This window comes from Artemia franciscana, chromosome 8 (assembly GCF_032884065.1).
Source record: "Artemia franciscana chromosome 8, ASM3288406v1, whole genome shotgun sequence".
NCBI classification, from domain to species: domain Eukaryota; kingdom Metazoa; phylum Arthropoda; class Branchiopoda; order Anostraca; family Artemiidae; genus Artemia; species Artemia franciscana.
Window position 1 is genome coordinate 33,950,389 of NC_088870.1, and position 23,284 is coordinate 33,973,672.

A 23,284-nucleotide genomic window follows, 5' to 3' on the forward strand; every position below is an offset into this window, starting at 1 on the left:
ATTAAAAGTTCTGGTGCCTTTTTTAAGAGTTTAAAGAGATTGGACGGGAAGCAGCCCTTCCTTCAAGCCCTTTCATTTTCTAAAAGTTTCTCCAACATACAAATAGCAACCCATACAATGGATTCTTATAGATCAAAAAACTAAAACAATACAAAATATTTTTTTTCCCATTATTTTTACAATATATTTATTGACTATGTCAATAAAAATGAACAAAAATTACTTTAAAAAATTTTCTCCACAAAGAAAGTTTTTCAAGAAAAAAGCAAGAGCATCATTTAGCCAAGAATGAGCAAAACTAAAGTCAAATAATCTTCCAAGCATAAAACTACCACCAATCACCATTAATAAATAAATCAAACTCAAATCGAACAGAAATTACAATAAATAGCCAAGTCAAGCCAAAAACGAGCAAAAATTAACATGAGTAGGGCTGATAACGAAACACTTTTGAAATTTTTTTAATTTTCTCACTTTCATATATAAAGACGTATCAAAATCTTTAAGGAATAAATAACAGTGTATGCAAATTAAACTGGTAATCCACGGTCATTTATTTTTTTGTTGTTGTTTTTTTTTTTCAGTAAAGCGAAAATTGTGTTCTTGTCTTGAGAAGGCATGAGGGTTATCGCGTCTGCAGGTTAGTGTCATTACCGCTTCGTGATCTAGTTTTACAATTGAAACGAATAACAACAGCAAAAAACACACTAAAAGATCGAATACGAGTTAAAATAAAACACTAGTCATTTTCTGATCTAAATTAGCCATAGCAAGTTAGCATAAATTCTTTGTGAAGATGGCACTGTTTTCTATCAAACTATAGGTAGAATTTTGGATAAGAAGTTGAGGTATCGAGGCAAAACAATTTGCTGCCAACATATATAAAACCTGAAACAAAGTATAAGCAAAATCTAAAATTCAAAGATGGCACTGTTTTCTATCAGCGTATAGGTGAAATTTTGGATAAGACGCTGAGGCATCGAACCAAACAATTTGCTACCAACATACTTGAAACCTGAAACAAAGTATAAGCAAAATCCGAAATTCAAAGATGACATTGTTTTCAATTAACGTATCGGTGAAGTTTTGGATAATACGTTGAGGCATCGAGCCAAAGTAATTTACTACCAACACACATGAAACCCGAAACAAAGTATAAGCGAAAACGGAAATCCAAAGATGGCACTGTTTTCAATCAACGTGTAGGTGAAATTTTGGAAAAGACGTTGAGGCATCGAACCACAACAATTTGCTACCAGCACACATTAAACCCGAAACAAAATATAAGTGAAATCCAAAATGAACGAAAACAAAAATTGTTAATCATATCAAACATACAGATAACTAATTCCGCTATAGATGAATAAGCAAATCATAAACCGAACTGAAATTAAACAAAGATTCATGTCATATCCAAAACACAAACAATAAATGAATTCTACAGTAAGCTGAAACTAAATAAATGTTCATGTCAAACTTATACTGAACAAAGGTAAAAATTATTATTTCAAAGAAATATCGTACCGATTGAAATTATTTATAAAAGTTCTGGGTCTTTTTACTTATGACGTTCCAAAGTATGTACACATAATTTGTTCTTTTTTTAAGTGGGAGGGTGCTTATAATAATTTTTTTTTAATAATTTGAATACGATGTAGGGCGGCCAGGGACTCCAAAAATTTAGGATTTCAAGGGGTGGGGCCCTTACTTTAACGGATGTTCCTTGGGTATCAGCAACATTTGTCTCAGAGATAAATCGCTACGATATTCGGCAGAAACACTTCTTTCCGATTTTCAAAAGAAAGTATTTTGAAAATTTGAAAATCAAAGAGACTAAATTAGCCCTATTTTCTACACAACTATATCCAAAATTTAAATTAAGAAGGGTGGGAAGCTCTTTCGTGTTGAGGATAACCCAAGATACATAATCGAAGAAACAAAAATTAAATTACATGGAAACAGGAAACAAACCCATTTTTACTCATGTTTTACGTTTCTACAATTTTTCATTTTTAAAATTTAAATACACACGTTACGATTCAGTTCAATTCAAGATTCAAAAGGCTTACTGACGCGCATTTGTTTAAAACATCGATGACATAATTTTGCATATGAACATTTTCATTAAGAAGTTATTCTAGAAATTTGTGTATCGAGTTGAGCTTCAAGTGTCAGACAAACAAGACTGTAAAACTAAATGACACCTTACGAACTGCAAAGTCTCGTATTGATTGACACCGTTCACCTTGATAGCAGCATTTTTTGGGGGTTGGATAATTTTGAGACATCCGGCAATGATTGGACAGCCAATACAACTGCACAGCCTTCGAAAATTTCGAAGGCTATCATTGGCAGTCTAATCAAAGCTGGCAATGCTTCTGTCAGGGTATATATTGTTAACCCAGACGAGGCTTAATGGCTTCGGTTCTTAGTGGCTGTAAGGCTAGCTTGACGTTTACCCTTAACACTTATAATTATAGCAAGGACTCGACAACTGACTCTGGTAGCATGTGATGTGGGGCTAGCATGAGGATGGGGGGGGGATATGCCCTATGTCGGGTTTCATGTATGATTGTAACATCTCCTGATGAGACAGGTGTTTTGTTTTCTTTTTCAAATTAACAATATCGATTTATATTCGATTCAAATCCGACGGTCTTTTAGGAACACCCTGTATATTTTGTCAACATTTGTGAACCGATTTGTAATCTCTTCGAAAAATAATGAGTTCGAACTCTGAAAATTAACATCCTAGTCTACAGGGCCATATCAAGAATTTTATCTCAGGGGGAGAGGGTATTTTGGATGAGGGTGGGATTACAACTTAAACTTCAAAAATCACAACAAATGTTTAGTTTACATATATCTTTATTACTTTTTTCATGTGGACACAAAATTTGGAGGGTTAGATTCAAATCCTGTTAGGTTCAAATCCGGCGGTCTTTTAGGAACACCTTGTCAACAATTCCGAACCGATTGGCAATTTCTTCGAAGATAATGAGTTCTTACTCCGAAAATGGAGTTTATCTCAGGGAAAGAGGGTATTCCGGGTGAGGAAGGGGTTACAACTTAAACTTCAAAAAACAAAACAAAATTTTGAATATATATATATATATATATATATATATATATATATATATATATATATATATATATATATATATATATCATGAAAAGAGAAATCACCAATGCTACAGCACAAAAAAAAAAAAAAAAAAAAAAAAAAAAAAAAAAAAAAAAAAAAAAAAAAAAAAAAGAGACAGAAGGAGAAAAGGAAGACTGTTTTCCTAAATTAGTGATTAATATAGACCAGCACTTGAATGAGGCCTTAACCCTACTCATCCAGACAATCACATAGGTAAAACAGCATAGCCACACACAATCAACCATAAAGAATAATCCATGGACAGGCAGTCATGTCGTCAATAAGTATAAGTCGTCATTTACCAAACAATAGAAAAAATAATAACATAGACAAATAATTCAGAGGCAACACCCAACATAAGGGCTCATCAGGAGAATACACTGGCCTATATAGGGTTTCGCCATTCAAAGGGTGGAGTTCAAACCTGGTACCCCTTCCCCTGGATTTGGCCCTGCTAGTCTACCGAAATTGGAATAATTTATTGTAAATAAAAAAATCACTACTTGAAATAAGTTACACATTTAATATATCCAAGTTTCCGAATTATAACATTCAAATCGTTACATTGATTGCAACATTTCAAACTATTTATAATAAGCCATTACAAGTGCGATTAAAATAAAAATAATTAAAAAATTACGTATTAAGTAGGGAAGGTAAAGAGAGAGATTATGTTCTAGGAATTAGAATTCTAATTGGACCGGTTCGATTCGAAATTTAAACTATTGACACACACTAATACCGAAATAATCTATAGTCTATAACAGGGCTTCTTAAACTTTTTTAATTCCCGACCCCATTTATGATTGCGAGTTTCTTCACGACCCAAAAAAATATAAATGAAAAATAAATTGATATTGTTCGATGATATATTTATTAGGTAGCAATATACATATGCATATGAAAATATATAAATTTAGAATTCGTTTTGAAACATATAAAAATCTAAAGTTGAAATTTGCACAAAATGCTATAGAAATGTTTTTATTATAGTTTCAAAAACAACAGTAGGTTCTGATCGTTTTAATTCTCTCGAATTTATCCAAGTAGTTGCGTGGTAAATATCAAATTAAAGTTTACGCTAAAAATTTAATGAGATGGATATGCCTGTTTTTTATTGGATAGGAAACCAAATCTTGGTGTAATGTTTGAAACTGCTGGACGTAAGACCTCTTCAACATTTTTTATCGCTGAACGATATTGGGATTTAATGTGTGTTAAAGCTGAGAAAGTAACTTCACATAAAAATGTGGTGTTGAATGGCAGAAGTTCATTTAACGCCATATTGGCGATTGTGGGAAATTCAGTTCTAGTTCTGATCCAAAATTCAGTCAAGGGGCTTTTAAGTAATCTACAATAGTTTTTGCAATACGATGAATTTTCTCAATTACAAAATTGTCGACACTGGGAAACATTTCGAACGAATTTTTTTCGACCCTACTTTTCCAAATGCTGATCTTTTTAATAAAATTTCAATTTTATCGTCTGAAGTAAATATATCGCAATTTTTTCCTTGAAGAGACAAGTTAAGATCGTTTAACTTTGCAGAAATGTCTGACAAATAACATATCTTGGATAGCCACAAGTCATTTTAAAAAAAGCAGCAAATTCACATTTTTGTTCAGTTAAAAATATTTCGATCTCGTCCTTTAGTAACAATAATCTTTTTAAACTTTGACCTCTTGACAACCATCTTACTTCTGCATGTAATAACAAAGTTGTGTAGTTGGAATCCGTATCCTTACAGAGATTTGAAAATGAGCGACTGTTAAGGGGATGGCTCTTAACAAAATTTATGACCTTAACAGCATCCTGAAGCACATCGTTCAATTCTGGTGCTATCAATCAATTAAAAAGCACCCAAAGGATTTTTACAAGCCGGGACTGTAGGGTCCCGTCGGTCGTGAAAGGGTTAAACTGACTTGGAATAACATGCACTTCGTTCACAATCATACTATGGCTAAATGAAAATAACGCGAAATGTTTATATAGTTTCTTTGAAATAACTCTTAGAAATTTTGTTGATAATATTTATCAGGATTATTTTGGTTTTAAGAGATTGACAAAAATAAATTTACATTTTTTTTAAATTTCTATAGCATCTTCTGATTCATAGTAAATTTATACAAGATATTCTAATGATCGGAATAGAAATGTTTGTATAAATAGTCTTTCCGAACCAAAAGATTTTATAATATATTTATCTACGATGATTGTTATTTTTTTTAAGAATAATTTTATAAGTTAAAAAACATTTTTTGTTAAATTGTATTTTTATCACTCGCGACCCCATAATTTTGCTACGCGACCCCAAATGGGGTCGCGACCTATAGTTTAAGAAGCCCTGGTCTATAATAATCTATAAAGACAAAAAGACAAAACTTGAAATGACTGAGATGTTTAATGTGTCCACGCTTTAAAAAAAAAGAAAAAAGGAACTGATTACAGCATCCAAACGGGTGCAAAAAAAAACATTCTAATACAGAGTCACTCTCAGTGTTGCCACCACGAATTTTCAAAACCTATTAAAAGTTCCAAAAAAATGTGAAATTGGTCAAAAACCTGTGACCACTTTCAGCGCGAGGTTATACCTTCTTATTGCAGTTCACTTTTAGTCTAGTTTTTATTGACAGATTCTGGAGTCTCATTTTTAACAGATCCGTCGACAAAACTAACTGTTTTCACTGGTCTGGTCTTCAGAATGTCGTATCAGAATCTGTCAATGAAGACTTTTACTATTCCAGACTAATTGCCCTCCAACAGCTTTTGACTATTAAAAAGGGTCCTAGAACCTTTAGTTTCCAATCCAATTAGCTCCTTTAAAATATCAATGATATCAATAGCTATTATAGAGCAGCACTGCCTACGATATTGCTTATTTAGCCCTTTTAATACCAGTATGCATATAGTTTTTTCGTTTAATTGAAACTTCCCTTAAAGGCTCCCAAAGATTTATTCTTAATACCCTTTGCGTCATTAGTTATAGTAACCATAGACCTAGTATTAAAAGAATACACATAGTGTTTTCTGGCTAAGTCAAAGTCCGCCATAATTTTCCCTCAAACGTCTAACTCAATAATTTAAGCTGTTGTTGTGACATTACTTTGTCACAATATTCGTAGAAAAGCTACAACTCAGTTCGGATTTTGTTTTGGGAGGAATTTTCATGATAGGCGATGCCAATGAATTAAAGCTCCATCACTTGGACGCCGGAATCGGCCTGAAGCAGCTTGTCAATTTTCCCACAACCAAAGGTGGCACCTCGGTTTACCAAATTTCCACAAATATTTGCACAAATATGAAAATATGCCAATTAACTTACCCTCAAACATCTAACTCAATAGTTTAAGCCGTTGTTATAACATTAATTTGTCACCCCTTTGACAGTCTATATGATCATAGTTTGTTTTGATTTAGTTTTACTAGTATATTAGTGGTAGTAGTAGGAACAGTAGTAGCAGTAACAGTGTATTATTATTTGTAGTAATAACAGTAGGAGCAGCATTAATACCAGGATTAGCTGTCACATTTTGCCTTTCGGTCAATTGAACATCCTATTCATGATGCCTGTGAAGTTTCCTCTTTATACAATAAGCCGTTCCAAAAATAATGCTAATACACCTATATCAGCAATCTGTATGCACATAGTATGTTTTGATTTGGTTCAAATTTTCCCTCACAATTTCCTTGATGTTTACTTCAATGTCCTCATCCTTAGTAGCGCTCACTACGGAAGTTGTAGTTCTAGCTATAGTAGTTGTAGTAGTAGGAGTGGTTGTGGTAGCAGTAGAAGCAGCAGTAGTTGTAGTAGTAGTAATAGCGTGCAAATATTACCTTTTTGGTCAACTGATCACCTTCTTTATCGTTTCCTGAAAGTTCCAAATTAATATCCTTAGTCATTCCTGAATTATATCCTTTTGACAACCCATATTCACTTAACATGTTAGTTCCACACTCCACTTTATATTCCCTGCAAGACTCTCCTTAATGCCCTTCGCATTTTGGGAAAGTAGAAGTTAAACATGCAAACCTTTTCTCAATAGCATATGCTATACGTTAACAATGAGCAAATTGTCTAACTTACGGCCCTTGCCCTGGGGCCTCGGGGGAGGGGGGTTGACAACTCCAAACGCATAGTTACTGAACCTTTCAACATTGCGGAAAAAATAGATGTCTCAAAATTTTTTGGTATGTTTTTTTTAATGATGGGTACGGAGGGGGGGAGGAGAGGGGCTGGTTGCTCTCAAATCACTTTTGGCCCCTAAAAAGGGCATTGTAACTTCCAATGTCAAATCAAATGAGCCCTATTTGAAGTTTATATGATCACCCATTCCTTAAAAACCTAATATGCCCCCATGGCGTAATTTACAGCCCTTGGCCCATGGTTTTTGCAGATTATCTCAACACTGAAGGCATTTTATATATTTTTTGGACAATTTTGAACAAAATAGCTATCTCACAATTTCAATTTGATACATTTGGTGAAGGAAGAGGTAGCTATGGGGGAGGAGGAGGCTAGTCTCCTTTCATCATTTTTACTTAAAAGGAAACTAGAAATTCCAACTTTCTACCAAATGAACCAGCTCTAAAACTTATCCAACCCATTCCTTCCATAAAAGCTTAAATCCCCCCGAGGCATAGCTCACAACCTTACCTCCAGGCTCTGAAGGTTTTGTCAACCCGAGACACCTTATTACATGATCTTTAGAATATTTTGATTCAAATAACTATCTCAAAATTTCTACCGGACAAATCTCGGGAAAAAACGGCGTGTGTGTGTGTGTGTGGGGGGGGGGTAGCTCCTCTCTCGTCACTTCAACTCTTAAAAAGAGTAGTAGAACTTCTGATTACCAATTTTATAAAGCCCTCTCTGCAGTATATACGAAAACCATTTCTAGAAAAATCTTGTATGCCCCCTGGGGCAAAACTGTCAACCCTTGCCATCCTCAAAGACCTCATTTCTGGACCTTTCCACTACGTTGAACAAAATTACTCTCTCTAAGTATTGATTGGGCCTTATTTTAGAAATAATGAACGTGAGGGTTCTATTTTAGTTATATGACTATCTACCTTAGTAGCCTACAGCCCTAGGAATGACACATGGATGGATGATAGATAGACTTATCTATTAGCAAATGAACTGACATCATTTTCATACAATCCTAATAAGGGCTCATGCCAGATTTGCCTCTCACTCAATCGGACTATCTCATTTGGCTTTTTCTACAATCAGCTATGGCTTGATGCCCTCAACTACGTGATTTTAATTCAACAAATAAAGTAACATTATTTCTATACAATCCTATTAAGCCAGATTTGCCTCTCACTCAATTGGACTATCTGTCTTGGCTTTTTCTACAATTAGCATCACCTTGATGTCCACAACTACTAGATTAGATAGTCATTAGATTAGATAGTCGGGGGGGAGGCTAGTTGCCCTCGATCACTTTTGACTCTTAAAAGGAAACTAGAACTTCCGGTTTTGGAACGAATGAGTCTCGTCTAAAGTTTTCATAACCATCCCTTCCTTAAAAACCATAAGTACCCCCGAGGCATAACTTCAAACACTTTCCCCCAGGCTCTGGGAGTTTGCTTCAAGCCCCAGAAACCCCAGTATGATGAACGTGAAATGATGAACGTGAGGGCTCTATTTTAGTTATATGACTATCTACCTTAGTTCCGCCCTAGGAATGACACATGGATGGATGATAGATAGAGTTATCTATTAACAAATGAACTGACATCATTTTCATACAATCCTAATAAGGGCTCATGCCAGATTTGCCTCTCACTCAATTGGACTATCTCATTTGGTTTTTTCTACAATCAGCCATGGCTTGATGCCCTCAACTACGTGATTTTAATTCAACAAATAAAGTGACATTATTTTTATACAATCTTATTAAGACAGATTTGCCTCTCACTCAATTGGACTATCTGTCTTGGCTTTTTCTACAATTAGTCTCACCTTGATGTCCCCAACTACTAGATTTTAATTCAAATGCTATGGTTGCTCTTAAATCATTTTTACTCTTAAAAAGGGCAGCATGACTTCCAATTTCAAATAAAATGAGCCCCATCTGAAGTTTATATGACCAACCATTCGATAAAAACCTTGTATGTCCCCAGGGCGTAACTTACAACCTTTGCCCCAGGGCTCTTGAAGGCTGTATAAACCCTGAAGGCTATGTTATACTCTATGACGTTATATGATTGACTATTTTGAACAGAATGACTATCTCACAATTTCAATCAGATGCATTTGATCAGGGTAGTCAGGGGGGAGGCTAGTTGCCCTCGATCACTTTTGACTCTTAAACGGAAACTAGAAATTCCAGTTTTCGAACGAATGAGTCTCGTCTAAAGTTTTCATAACCATCTCCTCCGTAAAATCCTTAAGTACCCCTGAGGCATAACTTCAAACACTTTCCCCCAGGCTCTGGGAGTTTGCTTCAACCCCCAGAAACCCCAGTATTAGTAGTAGCAGTATTAGGTGCAGTATTAGTATGAGTAGTAGAAGTAGCAGTAGTGGTAGCATGCAAATATTGCCTTTTGGCTAGCTCAACATCGCCACAAAAAGCCCCGGCATTTTCAATTTCATGCTCAAAGCCCTTTCTAAGATATTTCTTGTGTCTCCTTTCGACAATCTGCATGCAAATGGCGTATTTTAATTTAGTTCACCTCTCCCCTCAACATTCTCTGAAATTGTCGCCTTGATACCCTTGCCCTTAGTGGTAGTAGCAGTCATGGTAGTAGTAGCAGAAGTATCTATATATATAAAAATAAGTTGTCTGTCTGTGTGTCTGTCTGTCTGGTGACGTCATGTTTCTGTGTCGACTGACGTCATGAAGTTAGTTGTCGTCATTTTTGCTATGACGGTGACGTCATTAAAGATATTTAAGACATATACGTTCACGTAGAAATCTATTAATGTTTAAGTTTAAAATGACTGATGAACTTACAATGGCAAAAGCCGATGAAGATGCTCAAAGAGTCTATGCCAAAAAACTTGCTGCTGATAGAGAAAGTCAGAAAAGGAAGCGTCCCGAGGAATCAAAAGAACAGCAAGGAAACAGACTTGAGGCTAAAGAACGCAAAACCGCGCAGTTAGATGAAGATCCACCTGGACAGCGAGAGTCAAAACATATCAAAACTGAAAATGATAGCGATGATGATTGGGTTTGGGATTTTGACTTGGATAAGGTCATCAATGCCTACCAGATTTTAGTTAAAAAAACAAAGGTTCGGCGATATGTATTTCATAGTGAAGCTGAAAAATAAAGAAGAAAAAGAAAACTGAAAAAAGAAAAAATGTAAAAAACTAAAAAATACTAAAAAGAAAAAACACTCAAAGAGAAATTACAGTCCGGGACACAAATGACGACCGGGACAGAGGGAATATAAATAACGACCGGGACACTCAAAGAGAAATTACAGACTGGGATACCGGGACACAAATGACGACCGGGACACAGGGAATATAAATGACGACCAGGACACAGGTATTTAAGAATATCGTTCAAAGACAAATTTTTAATTGTAAGAAGACCGTTGAAAGAGAAATTTCTAATTGTAAAATGACTGAAGAACCTACAATGGCAACGGTACCACCATCGAAGTAGATAACCAGTGGGTTGTTCCATATTCCCCATTATTATCAAAAAGATTTAATGCACACATAAACGTTGAATACTGTAACTCCGTAAAGGCAATCAAATACATATGTAAATACGTCAACAAAGGCAGTGACATGGCAGTTTTTGGCTTGCAGCCCGAAATCAAAGATTTCGACGAAATCGTACGATATCAGGCTGGAAGATACATAAGCAGTAATGAAGCTGTTTGGCGAATTCTTTCATTTCCGATACATGAACGTAGTCCAGCTGTTGTTCACTTAGCGGTACATTTACAGAATGGTCAACGTGTTTATTTCTCGGAAACCAACGTGCAACAAAGAGCCCTGAATCCTCCGGATACAAAATTAACAGCTTTTTTTTCGCTTTGCAAAAATGATTCTTTTGCAAAAAAACTGCTGTATACTGAAGTGCCTTCGTATTACACGTGGAATACTAAAAATAAAGTATTTGAACGTCGAAAACAGGGTAAGTCAGTCGACGGCCAACCTACCATCTTCAAAGATACCACGATAGGAAGACTTTACACCGTTCACCCCAATCAACATGAATGCTTCTTTCTACGCCTGCTTTTGGTGAATGTACCCGGTCCGACATCCTTTGAGTATTTGAGAACTGTAAACGGTACTATACATGACACTTACCGTAGTGCATGCCAATCTCTGAATTTATTGGAGAATGACCAACACTGGGATAACTGCATCAATGACGCGTGCGAAACGTCAACCCCAAGTCAAATTCGTGCATTGTTTGGCATCATTTTAACAACTTGCTCTCTATCAGCTCCTACAGAGTTATGGGAAAAATATAAGTAAAAAATGTCCGAAGATATACTCCATCGAAAACAGTTAGAGACGTCAGATATGACTTTTGATTTTACATCAGAAATTTATAACTACACTTTAGTTATTATAGAAGATTTGTGCATACGTATGGCAAACAAACCTCTTCAGGATTTGGGAATGCCTTCACCTAACCGTATCGCTGCTGTTTCGACATGTGTAGAATTGGATCGTGAACAAAGTTACAGTACGAGTGATCTATTGTCGTATGTACAAAATAACATTTCCAAGTTAACGTCGGAACAAAAAGACATTTATGATACGATAGACTCAATTTCAGGACGTATACAACTACCTGCTGATTTCTGTAATTTAGTGACGTCCAAAAATGAATTGATTGAAAAAGTATTTCCGAATATTCTAAAAAATTATAAAAATAATAAATGGCTAAGTGAAAGAGCGATTCTCGCACCCAAAAATATAGACGTCCACGAAATCAACAATATTGTTTTGACCAAGATTCGAGACCAGGCAGTCCTTTACAAGTCAGTCGACACAGTTTTGGAACCAAATGAAGCGGTTAATTATCCATCTGAATTTTTAAATTCCATAGATCTTTCAGGGTTTCCACCACACGTGTTACAACTAAAAATAGGCGTACCAATAATACTTTTAAGAAACATCAACCCACCAAAGCTTTGCAATGGCACGCGACTTGCCGTAAAAAAAAAACAATGGAAAACCTAATAGAGGCCACAATCTTGACAGGGCCTTTTGAGGGTGAGGCTGTTCTTATTCCTCGCACTCCCATGATTCCAACGGATCTGCCTTTTCAATTTAAAAGATTGCAATTCCCAATTCAATTAGCATTTGCAATCACCATTAACAAAGCTCAAGGTCAATCATTAGAAAAATGTGGTATAGATCTTAATACTGATTGTTTTTCCCATGGACAATTGTACGTTGCCTGTTCGAGGGTCGGTAAACCTGACAATCTATTTATATGCAGCGACAATTGGGCAGCGAAGAATGTTGTATATTCGCAAGTTTTACGCAGCTAATTTGTATTGTATCTATCTATCTATCTATCTATATAAAAACGAGTTGTGTGTATGCATGTTTGTTTGTTTGCAAAAAGAGCGTTTGCATATGACGTCATTATTAGTACATACGGCTTTGTATATGCACAGACAATGGGAAAGCCAAGAATGTTGTATATTCGCAATTTTTACGTAGTTTAACTCCTGCAGACGAAATGAATGCTTGCCTGAAAAATTCTAATTTATGGGCACACGTAAAAATATTAAAATTAACTACAAATATGCGTGTCCGATTGCAAAACGATGACTCTGGTCAAACATTTTCAGATCAATTGCTGGCAATTGGAAACGGAAAGCTCCCAGTAGTGGGAAAGCCAAAAATGTTGTATATTCGCAATTTTTACGTAGTTTGAAACACATATATAAATCTATCTATATTCACAGGTGGGACACAGGGACACAACTACAATGGCGCGTAACGACTTACGCGCGCGGGGGGGTTTGGGGGGGCGCGAAGCGCCCCACCAACTAGGTGTTGGGGTGGCGCGAAGCACCACCCCAACAGCTATTTAGTAATAAAAGTGACAGTAGTAGCAGTAGTAGTATGCATATATCGCCTTTTAGTCAGCTGAACATCCCTCTCGTAATGTCCTAGAAGTGTCATCTTTATGTCCTAAGCCATTCTTAAGATATTCTTGATGTACCCTTTTGACCGCATTTATGCACAAAGCATATTCTAATTTGGTTCAACTTCTCACTCAACATATCCTGAAATTTTCACCTTAATACCCTTTGTCTTAGCGGTAGTCACAGTAGAGGTGGTTGCAGTAATAGTATCACTACCCTGCATACATTGCCCTTTTGTCAATTAATCAACCCCTCATCATTCCATGAAAGATCTAAGTTAATACCTTAATCCATTCCTGAGATTCGCCCTTTTCACAATAAGTATATACAAAGTGTATTTTGATTTATTTCAACTTTCCCTCAATATTCTCTGAAAATTTCACCTTCTCCCATTTAGCCATTGTAGTAGTAGAAGGAGTCATAGTAGTCACAATAGGGATAGCAGTTGCGTTATTAGCAGTAGTAACAATAGTAGCAGTAGTTGTATGCACATATTGCGTTTTAGTCAGTTGAAAATTCCCCTCATCATACCCTTGAATTTTTAACTTAATACAATAAGCTGTTCTTAAGTTATTGCGGTATGCACTAAGTATATTTTGGTTAGGTCAACATTTCCCTCAAAAATTTCCTGAGATTTTCACCTTAATATCCTCAGTCTTGATAGTAGTCACATTGGAAAATCGCAGTTGTAGTAGCAGTGGTTATAGAAGTAGTTTTGGAAGGAGTCAGAGCAGTAGCAGTAGTAATAGTAGTAGTAGCGTGCACATATCGCTTTTTGGTCAATTGATTATCCCCCTCGTCATTCAATGAAAGCTCCAACTTAATGCTCGAAGTCATTCCTGAGATAGGCCCTTTTGACACCCTCAAAGAACATAGTGGTTTTGACTTTGTTCAGCAGTCCCCTCCATGAAAACTTCACCTGCATGGTCTTTTTCGGCACAACAGGTCAAATACGTCCCCCTCCCTTCCCAATGACAAACACTATATATAAACAGTGAGCAAATGATTAAAACTTACAACTCTCGCCCCAATAGCTATGGAGTGAGGAAGGATTGTCGTCCCAGGGACGTGGTTTTGGACCCTCCGACTATGCTGAACGAGTTTTCTTCTCAAAATTTTGATCGGATGTCTTTTGAAAGTTTTTTTAACAATAGGGAAAGATTAAATGTGCCAGCAAAATCGGCCTATTGGCTTAGAAAAAACATTACTGTGGACATCTTTAAAGTAAAAAAATATGTAATCCAGCCGACCATTTGACTATGCTATTTTTAAAGTTTTGATTACCTTTGTCTGCTTTAGGATTCGAAACTCTAAAGAAGGTAAGAATCTATGTATATGTGCGACATTCAATCAATACAAACAGCTATGACTATTGGCTTCTTGAAGGAGAACCGAGCGTGGTCTATCCAAAAGTTTTAAAGACCAGGTTCGTTATAGAGTTTGAGTTATTATGCCATTATTTTCCGTCCTAAAGGATATATCAACACTAAAAAGAGCCAAAAAAAAAATATAGTAAACAAACCTTAAAGTTAAACAAAATTTAAATAAAAAAATAATTGATTTGAAAACCTTAAAACTAAAATACCTGCAAAATGAACATGTAATTAAAAAATATTTAATTAAAAGCCCCTTTATCCCTCAAAGTACAGTAGTCATATTGTTTATGTATACCCTGCTTGAAAAGGTAAGAAGTCGTAACATAATGCATTTTGGATCAACTGAACTGTTCTGATGCTACATTCTTTAGCAGAGTAATTGTTTACCAATTTACTTTTTGTTTTGAAGACTAAGTATGTATTGTCACCTAAAACCTTTTGATGCCTATAGGTTATGTTACCTAATAAGGACCTGTAATTTCCCTATTGTGGTCCGCTTTAAGAAGTAAATAAAATTAGTCATATTTTAACATCTGTCTTCTTTCCAAGTTCAGTAGGAGCGTCTCTGTTCCTACTGAACAGACACCTACCTTGCTTTAACCTATCTGGTGGAAATAATCTATCAAACAGTTCGTGGTAACGAACTGTAGTAAGGAGCGACCCGGCTCAATAGTAATCAAAACTCTAAAAGATGGAATTTTGATACCAATAGCTACGTCAAAAGAATTGCATTATAATGCTGATTTTAAATATATAACTTTAATCAAGTTTAGTCTTACCCATCAAAAGTTACGAGCCTGAGACAATTTGCGTTATTTTAGAAAACAGGGAGAAACACCCTCTAAAAGTCATAGAATGTTAATGAAAATTACACCATCGGATTCAGCGTATCCGAGAACCCTACTATAGAAATTTCAAGTGCCTATCTATAAAAATGTGAATTTTGTATTTTTTGCCAGAAGGCAGATCACGGATGCGTGTTTATTTGTTTGTTTGTTTTTGTTTTTGTTTTTTTCCAGGGGTGATCGTATCGACCCAGTTGTCCTAGAATGTTGCGAGAGGGCTCATTCTAACGGAAATGAAAAGTTCTAGTGCCCTTTTTAAGTGACCAAAAAAATTGGAGGGCACTTAGGCCCCCTCCCACGCTAATTATTTTCCCAAAGTCAACGGATCAAAATTCTGAGATGGCCATTTTATTCAGCGTAGTCGAAAAACCTTATAACTATGTCTTTGGGGACGACTTACTCCCCCACAGTCCCCGTGGGAGGGGCTACAAGTTACAAACTTTGACCAGTGCTTACATATTGTAATGGTTATTGGGAAGTGTACAGGCGTTTTCAGGAGGATTTTTTGGTTGGGGGAGGGGTTGAGAAGAGGGAGATATGCTGGGGGAACTTTCCATCGAGGAATTTGTCATGGGGGAAGAAAATTTCCATGAAGGGAGCGCAGGATTTACTAGCATTATTAAAAAAAAAAAAATGAAAAAGTAATATCAAGAAGTTTTTTTCGGAATAACTAGGATTCTACTACTACTACTACTGACAATTCACTGCAGCACCGAGCCGCCTAAGGCTAACGCAGCCGGGCTTATTCCTCTACCTCCTCAGTCTAATCAAGACGTCATTTTTTATTCCCTCCGATGTACTTATGATTTCCTTTAAGTCCTGTTTTATGTTCATTTCCCACCCCCATTCGGGGACAACCTGTTTTTTTTTTGCACCAAATGGTTGTCCATTTGGACAACCATGGCGATCTGCCATCCTCCGGCCGTAAAACGTGGCCTAGCTGTCTCATAATTTTTTTTTCAGTGTAGCCCTAGAAAGGGGGATCGAACGTCATTTTTCATGAACTTACTGTTTCACATGCGGTCATTCAAACAACTATACAAAATTATCCTTTGACAACTCTTGTGAAAGATACGTATATGAAAGGGGCTGTTTCCTCATCAACGCCCCGCTCTTTACGCTAAAGTTTGACTCTTTTTCTTAACTCTTCTTTTTAAAACAGTAAAAAACTTTAGCATAAAGAGTGGGGAGTTGATGAGGAAGTAGCCCCTTTCATATACGAAGTAATTTCTGTTCTCATAATTTTGATCGAATGATTTTGAGAAAAAAAGAGTGGGAGAGGAAGCCTAGTTGCCCTCCAATTTTTTGGTTAATTAAAAAGCAACTAGAACTTTTAATTTATTACGAATCTTTTTATTAGTAAAAGATATACAGAACTTATAAATTAGCTTACGTAAATAACTTTTTATTCTCATGTTTTTATTACAAATATTAGAGGGTTCGCCCCCTCGTCAGTACCTCTCTCTTTACACTAAATTTCAAATTTTGTCCTAATTCATTAAGAATGACCCCTGAATCACAAAAGCCGTAGAATAAATAGTTGACATTACTAAAAATACTTTAGCGTAAAGAGTGAGGTATTAGGAGGAGGTGAGCCCCTCATATGGGTAATAATTTCTGTTCGTTTTAAGTTTTAATGCTGCTCCTTACTTCCAGGCTTACTGATAATTTAGTCATACAGGTTTTGCTTATTGATCGTTCATATTCCACGAACTCAAAATATTCACCGAAATAGCTGCTATTTCTGTAAAGCACAGAGCTTATCGTTAGCATTCTGTATGGTACCTTTTCTATAAATATACGTTGCTATTTCTGTAAATCATTCACTTGTAAAGACGAAAATCGAAGAAAACTGCGTCTGGCCAGCCTTCAGCGCCACTTGATACTTACCACTTGGATGTCAACATGAGGGTAAACGTGGTTTAAGTTTAGAAATGACTTAAGAAAGAACTCCATTTCTGGTGGTGAGTACTTCCAATTACCAATCAAAATCTTAATAGCTACTCTTTGATCAATGGTAGCACTTTTTAAAGCATCATCTATTACCGGCCAATACCTAAAATCAATAGAATAAAGATTGAAATAAACTTTAGAAATAAACTATAAAAAAATATGAGAAAAAATCTGAAATAAACCTTAGAAATAAACTAAAAAAAAAGTCTGAACAAATATTCTGAAATAAACTTTAGAAATAAAATAAAAAAAAACTGAAGAAATCTGAAATATACTTTAGAAATAAATTAAAAAAAAGAATCTGAAAAAAATTGAAATAAACTTATATGCACTAATATACTGAAGTCAGTGCCATGTTTGAACTAAGATTGCACCAGGAGGTTAAGGACTGATAGGGTTGCCAAACATGGCAACACCGCTCCCACCGCCACTCTTTACACTAAAACTTAACCGTTCCATTATAATGCTTCGAGGATAAAGGGTTATTTGGATGAATTTATTTTACACAGTGGAACAGATTTTCTAGAAAATGAAGAAGGCTGCAGCTCCCATAAAACCTCAAACCTCCACTCCCCCATTGAACCTCCTTCTTCACGCTTAATTTCAAGTTTTATTACAATACTCGGATACCCAGAAAATACATTACCCCTAAAAAAGTACTATTTGTTCAATACCATGAGAACTGCCGTGGGAGAACCCATGCTGCACACTTAGTCAAAATATATTTCTCAAAATACGGGATGCAAGGTTTTAAATCCTTCTCCATATTTATCTCAAGGATGTTTCATCAAAATTTGAAAACATCAGTCTAAAAATGCGCTCTTTGTAGCCTTAAGTACCCCCCCCCCAAAAAAAAAAACAATTTCACTAGCTTTCTTCTACTATAAAGTGCGCAATTTGTAATAGAGTATCAAACATACGGGGTTCAAGGTTTTAAATCCTTCTCCATATTTATCTCAAGGATGTTTCTTGAAAACATCAGTCTAAAAATGCGCTCTTTATAGCCTTAAGTACCCCCCCCCCCAAAAAAAAAAACAAATTCACTAGCTTTCTTCTACTATAAAGTGCGCAACTTGTAATAGAGTATCAAACAGTTCATGGTAACAAACTATAGGTAAGGAGCAAAGAGGGTCAATAGCAACCGCGACTCCAAAAAAAGAAATTTTGATATAAAAAAGTGCATAAAAAAATCGGCTGATTATTTGGATTGAAAATATGTAAGATTCATTAACCCCGTCTACTGAAGCTTGAGAAAATTTACCTCTGTTTCGAAAAAGGGGGAAAGCACATTTTAAAAGTCAAGGAATCCTAATGAAAATCACACCATTAAACCTGCAGAAATGTTGAATTTTGTATTCTTTGTCAGAATAAGTATTATGGATGCGTGTTCATTTGCTGTTGTGTTTTGTTATTTTTACCAGGTGTGGTTGCATCGGACCAACAGTCATAGTATGTCAGCAGAAGGCTCATTGAAACCGAAATTAAGTTATAGCGCCCTTATTAAGTGGCCGAAAGATGGGAGAGCAGCTAGCCCCCTCCCACGCCACTTTTTTGCCCAAAGTCTTCCCATCAAAATTTAGAAATAGTCTTTTTGCTCAGCATGGTTGAAAGAACCAGAAACTAAGCCTTTTGGAATAACATGACCCCCCCCCCACATCCCATTGGGAAAGGTATGTAAGTCATTAAATTTGCGTATAGCTCATGTATAGTGTCTTTTATTGGGAACTATGCAGATTTTTTTTTTGGGGGGGGGGGGATTTTCTTCTGGGAGTGGTTCCACGGGTAGAAATTTTCGTGGAGAGGGAAATTTCCGGATGGTAGACTCTACAGAGGACGGAAGGAAACTCCCCAGAATTCCTATCGGAAATTCTTTTTATTTGTCGAGGGAAAAATTTCCCTGGGTTAGAATTGTCACGAGAATCTTTCTGTGGGATGTATTTTTTACGGGAGAAATTCTCCATGGGGAAGTTTTCGCGGGATAAATTCTTAAGGGGGAATTTTCTGCGGGAGCAACTTCCTACTAGAGGGGTGGGGAGGGTGTGGAAAAAATTTCTCACGGTGGGGAGGTTTCCAGCATGATTTAAAAAACAATCAGAAACTAACTATTTTTTTAAATGAAAGTGTGCTAAGAAAAGTTTTTCAGTCGGAATTGTTGCAAGAAATTTTCCGGGGAGATTTTTCAGTGAGAATGGAATTGTATGGAAGAAAATTTTTCTGCTGGGGGATATTTTACATGGGAGGAACTTATATATAGGGTTATACGTGAGGAGAAGAAATTTTTCATGGAGGGGGGCAGATTTCCCGGCATTATTTAAAAAATGACCTTAAATTGAATAGAAAACAAGCTCTTACAATTAAGAGTAAGGAGCAACATTAAAACTTAAAACAGACAGAAATTATTAAGTATATGAAGGGGGGTCACCCCATCCTCGACACCTCAATCCTTACGATAAAATTTGACTTTTTTACACTAGTTCTTTAAGAACGACTCCTTACAATGCTTACAATGCTGGATACTTATAACTCATGTTTCAGTCCCACAAATACAGTACTGAATTGTTTTATTTGGTCAAACTTTCAATCTTAAATAAATCAGGATATAAATACTCAAAAGGGGCGTTAATTTCGGAAGAGTCTTATGCAAAATGCGGCTGTTATACAGGTTTTACCGGTATAATAGCTAAAACCAGTTACACCGGTTTTAGCTTGATGGACGCTATGCCTGTCAAGCCCTTTAGTAAGCAAATTAAATATAAAAAAACAAGTTATTTTTAACTGCAAGTAAGGAGTGACATTAAAACTTAAAACGAAGAGACATTGTTCTGTATATGAGAGGGTTTGTCCCCTCTGCAACGCCTCGCTTTTTACGCTAGTTTGACTCATTCTTACAACTCTACTTTTTAAAACGATAAAAAACTCTAGCGGAAAGAGCGAGGCGTTACGGAGGGAACAAACCCTGTCATATACGGAATAATTTCTGTTCGTTTTAAGTTTTAATGTCGCTCCTTACTTGCAGTTAAAAAAAAAACTTGTTTTTTTTTATTTAATTTCTGAACGTTTTTGAATTAATGTATGTTTTGATTTTGGCTCACCACACATGAATAATTAAAACGAAATTGTATATTAATTTTTTTGCTAAATGGCTTTCTCATATTTTTGATCGGATAATTTTAAAAAAAGGGTGGAGGAGGAGGCCTAGTTGCTCTCCAATTTTCGGTTACTTAAAAACGTGACTAGACGTACCTTACGAATTAACTTACGTAACGAACTTCTATATTTGTGTATTTTTATTATGTATATGAGGGAGTTTGTACCCTCGTTAATACCTCGCTCTTTACGCTAAAGCTTGAATTATATCCCAAATCTTTTAGAATGATCTGTGAATAATAAAGGCCGCAGAATAAATAGTTGAAATTACTAAAAATAGTTTATCGTAAAGAGCAAGGTATTGTTGAGGAGAAATCTTTATTTCATACGTAGTATTTTATGTTCTTTTTAAGTTTTAACGCTACTCATTACTTCCAGGTGAATAAATTTTTATTTATTTTATCATTGTTTCTTTTTAAATAATGCTAGATATTCCTGGGCTCTCTTCATGGAAATTTTCTTCCCTCGTGATAAATTTCTCTATGGAAAGATCCTTCCACGTAACCCCATCCCCCGACCAACTTCCACCCCAACGCGAAAAAGTCCCCCTGAAAACGTCTGTACACTTCATAATAACCATTACTATATGCAAACAATGGTCAAAGTTTGTAAATTGCAGTACCTCCCCCAGGGACTGTGGGGGATTAAGTCATCCCCAAAGACATAGTTATTAGGTTTTTGACTGAGTTGAACAGAAAGGCTATCTCAAAATTTTGATCCGGTTACTTAGGGGAAAAATATGCGTGGGGAGGGGCTTAGGTGCCCTCCAATTTTGGTCACTTAAAAAGGGCCCTAGAACTTTTAGTTTCCGTTAGAATGAGGCCTCTCGCAACATTCTAGGACCAATGGGTCGATACGATCACCCCTGGAAAAAAACAACAACAACAAAACAAACAAATAAACACGCATCCTTGATCTGTCTTCCGGCAAAAAATACAAAATTCCACATTTTTGTAGATATTGAAACTTTCAAACTAGTATATCTCATGAAGAAATTTTTTTACCCAAAAACGGATAAAATATATTTTGATCTGCTCATCAAGAGCTATCGATTGCCGTTGAAAAAAAATTCGATCTGTCTTAGTTCAAAAGTTGATTTTTTTTTGCCGTAGGCTAATTTTTAACGTCACCACTTAGAAAGGAGCAAAGGATAAGCTCCAATTTCTTTAGCAATGACAGAACTTTTAAAGTTAAAGAGGTACATCTTATAACATTTCTCTACCTCAATCCCAACTCCGAAAAAAACAAATGATAAACCCAGCTGAAATCAAGACAGTACTTCGGACCCGTGGGAAAATGCCGCTTTTTTGTTTCTGTAAATTTTTCTATTTATCACTTAAAGCAGATATATTGGCTGTGGGGCCGGGTAACTGCCGCATATATTTAAAACTTATAGATTTTAGTTCATCTTCAATTTGAAAGTGGTGCCTCTCTGCTTGCCTGCTAGAACGGAGCTTTCCATTCGAAAGTAGAAACATGGTTTGATGAAACGAAAGCTAGGCTGCACAACTTCAGATACTTCTCGCTGGCATAGGCTATATAGCTCCACTTCACTTTGCACACCATTGTCTCTGGCTCGTGGACAAGAAAAAATCATCCTTTTTGACCCCAGGCAAGAGTTCTGCGGAGGTTTCCAAAATGTAATGCCATCAGATACTTCTCGCTGGCATAGGCTATATAGCTCCACTTCACTTTGCACACCATTGTCTCTGGCTCGTCGACAAGAAAAAACCATCCTTTTTGACCCCAGGCAAGAGTTCTGCGGAGGTTTCCAAAATGTAATGCCATAGTCATAAATCCGGCCAGCAGTCCACACTTTCCATAAAAACCGCACAAGTTAGACCTTTAATAGTTTCCAGGAATAAGTCGAGATCGGCAGCATAGGAAAAAAACAGGACAAAACCAAAGTGTTGCTCTTGCAACACATTATAATGAAAGAGTAGCCTACAATAGGCGTAAGCAAAATAATATGGGTCTGATCCTAATGTTTAAGCTGCTAGTTAATTTTAAATATACTAGTCAACTGAATTAGGACTAGAGGAGTGGACTTTTGTAGATATTTGCTATTGAATGGTTATCCACAATGTCTATGTTGTAATTATTTGAAAAGTAATTATAACTGATAGATATTAATTAGATAACTAATAATAATAGATAATTAATAATATAAACACGCATTATCTGATTATTTTCTTGTCAAAGGAAATTAGGTTCGGGGTTTAATTGATTTTATTGATCCATACAAGATTGGATTAATGATGAATGCCATTTCTGGATTTGTTTAGACGGTGATTAATGGGAAAAAATTTCTGAATCTATTTCCTTTTCGGTGCCATTACACATTACTTGAAACCAAGCTGAGTCAAAAAACATAATGGTTTAGCGATTGGATTATAGTTCATTATTCTGTTTTTTTTAATTATTAGCTATTTGGAAGAAATTAATATTTTCAGTTGCAATTAATAAAGTATGGGCTCTAATTATGTTTGTTTTGAATTAAGGTATTTATTAAGTATTATTTAGTATTTATTAAGGTATTATTAAGAAATATACCCCTTTATTTATAGAATAATTTCTACTAATTTCAAGTTTTAATGTTGCTCCTTAATTTCAACTGAAAAATTTGTTTTTGTTTAAATGCAGGTAAGAAAAGACGGCTTGCTGCGAATAACTACGAACGTTTAATCCACATTGACGGCTCACTCGTGTATTTCCTATAATAACTATTTCTTTTC

At 35.8% G+C, this 23,284-nt stretch overlaps 1 long non-coding RNA gene across 1 annotated transcript; it reads right to left on the bottom strand.

Moving 5' to 3' along the window:
* Nucleotides 1–851: 851 nt before the first annotated feature.
* Nucleotides 852–23,284, bottom strand: LOC136030329 (uncharacterized). Its single transcript, XR_010618249.1, has 3 exons — nucleotides 23,229–23,284; nucleotides 17,340–17,505; nucleotides 852–1,015 (listed from the first exon to the last, which is right to left on the bottom strand). It is a non-coding gene; the product is annotated as an uncharacterized LOC136030329 (long non-coding RNA).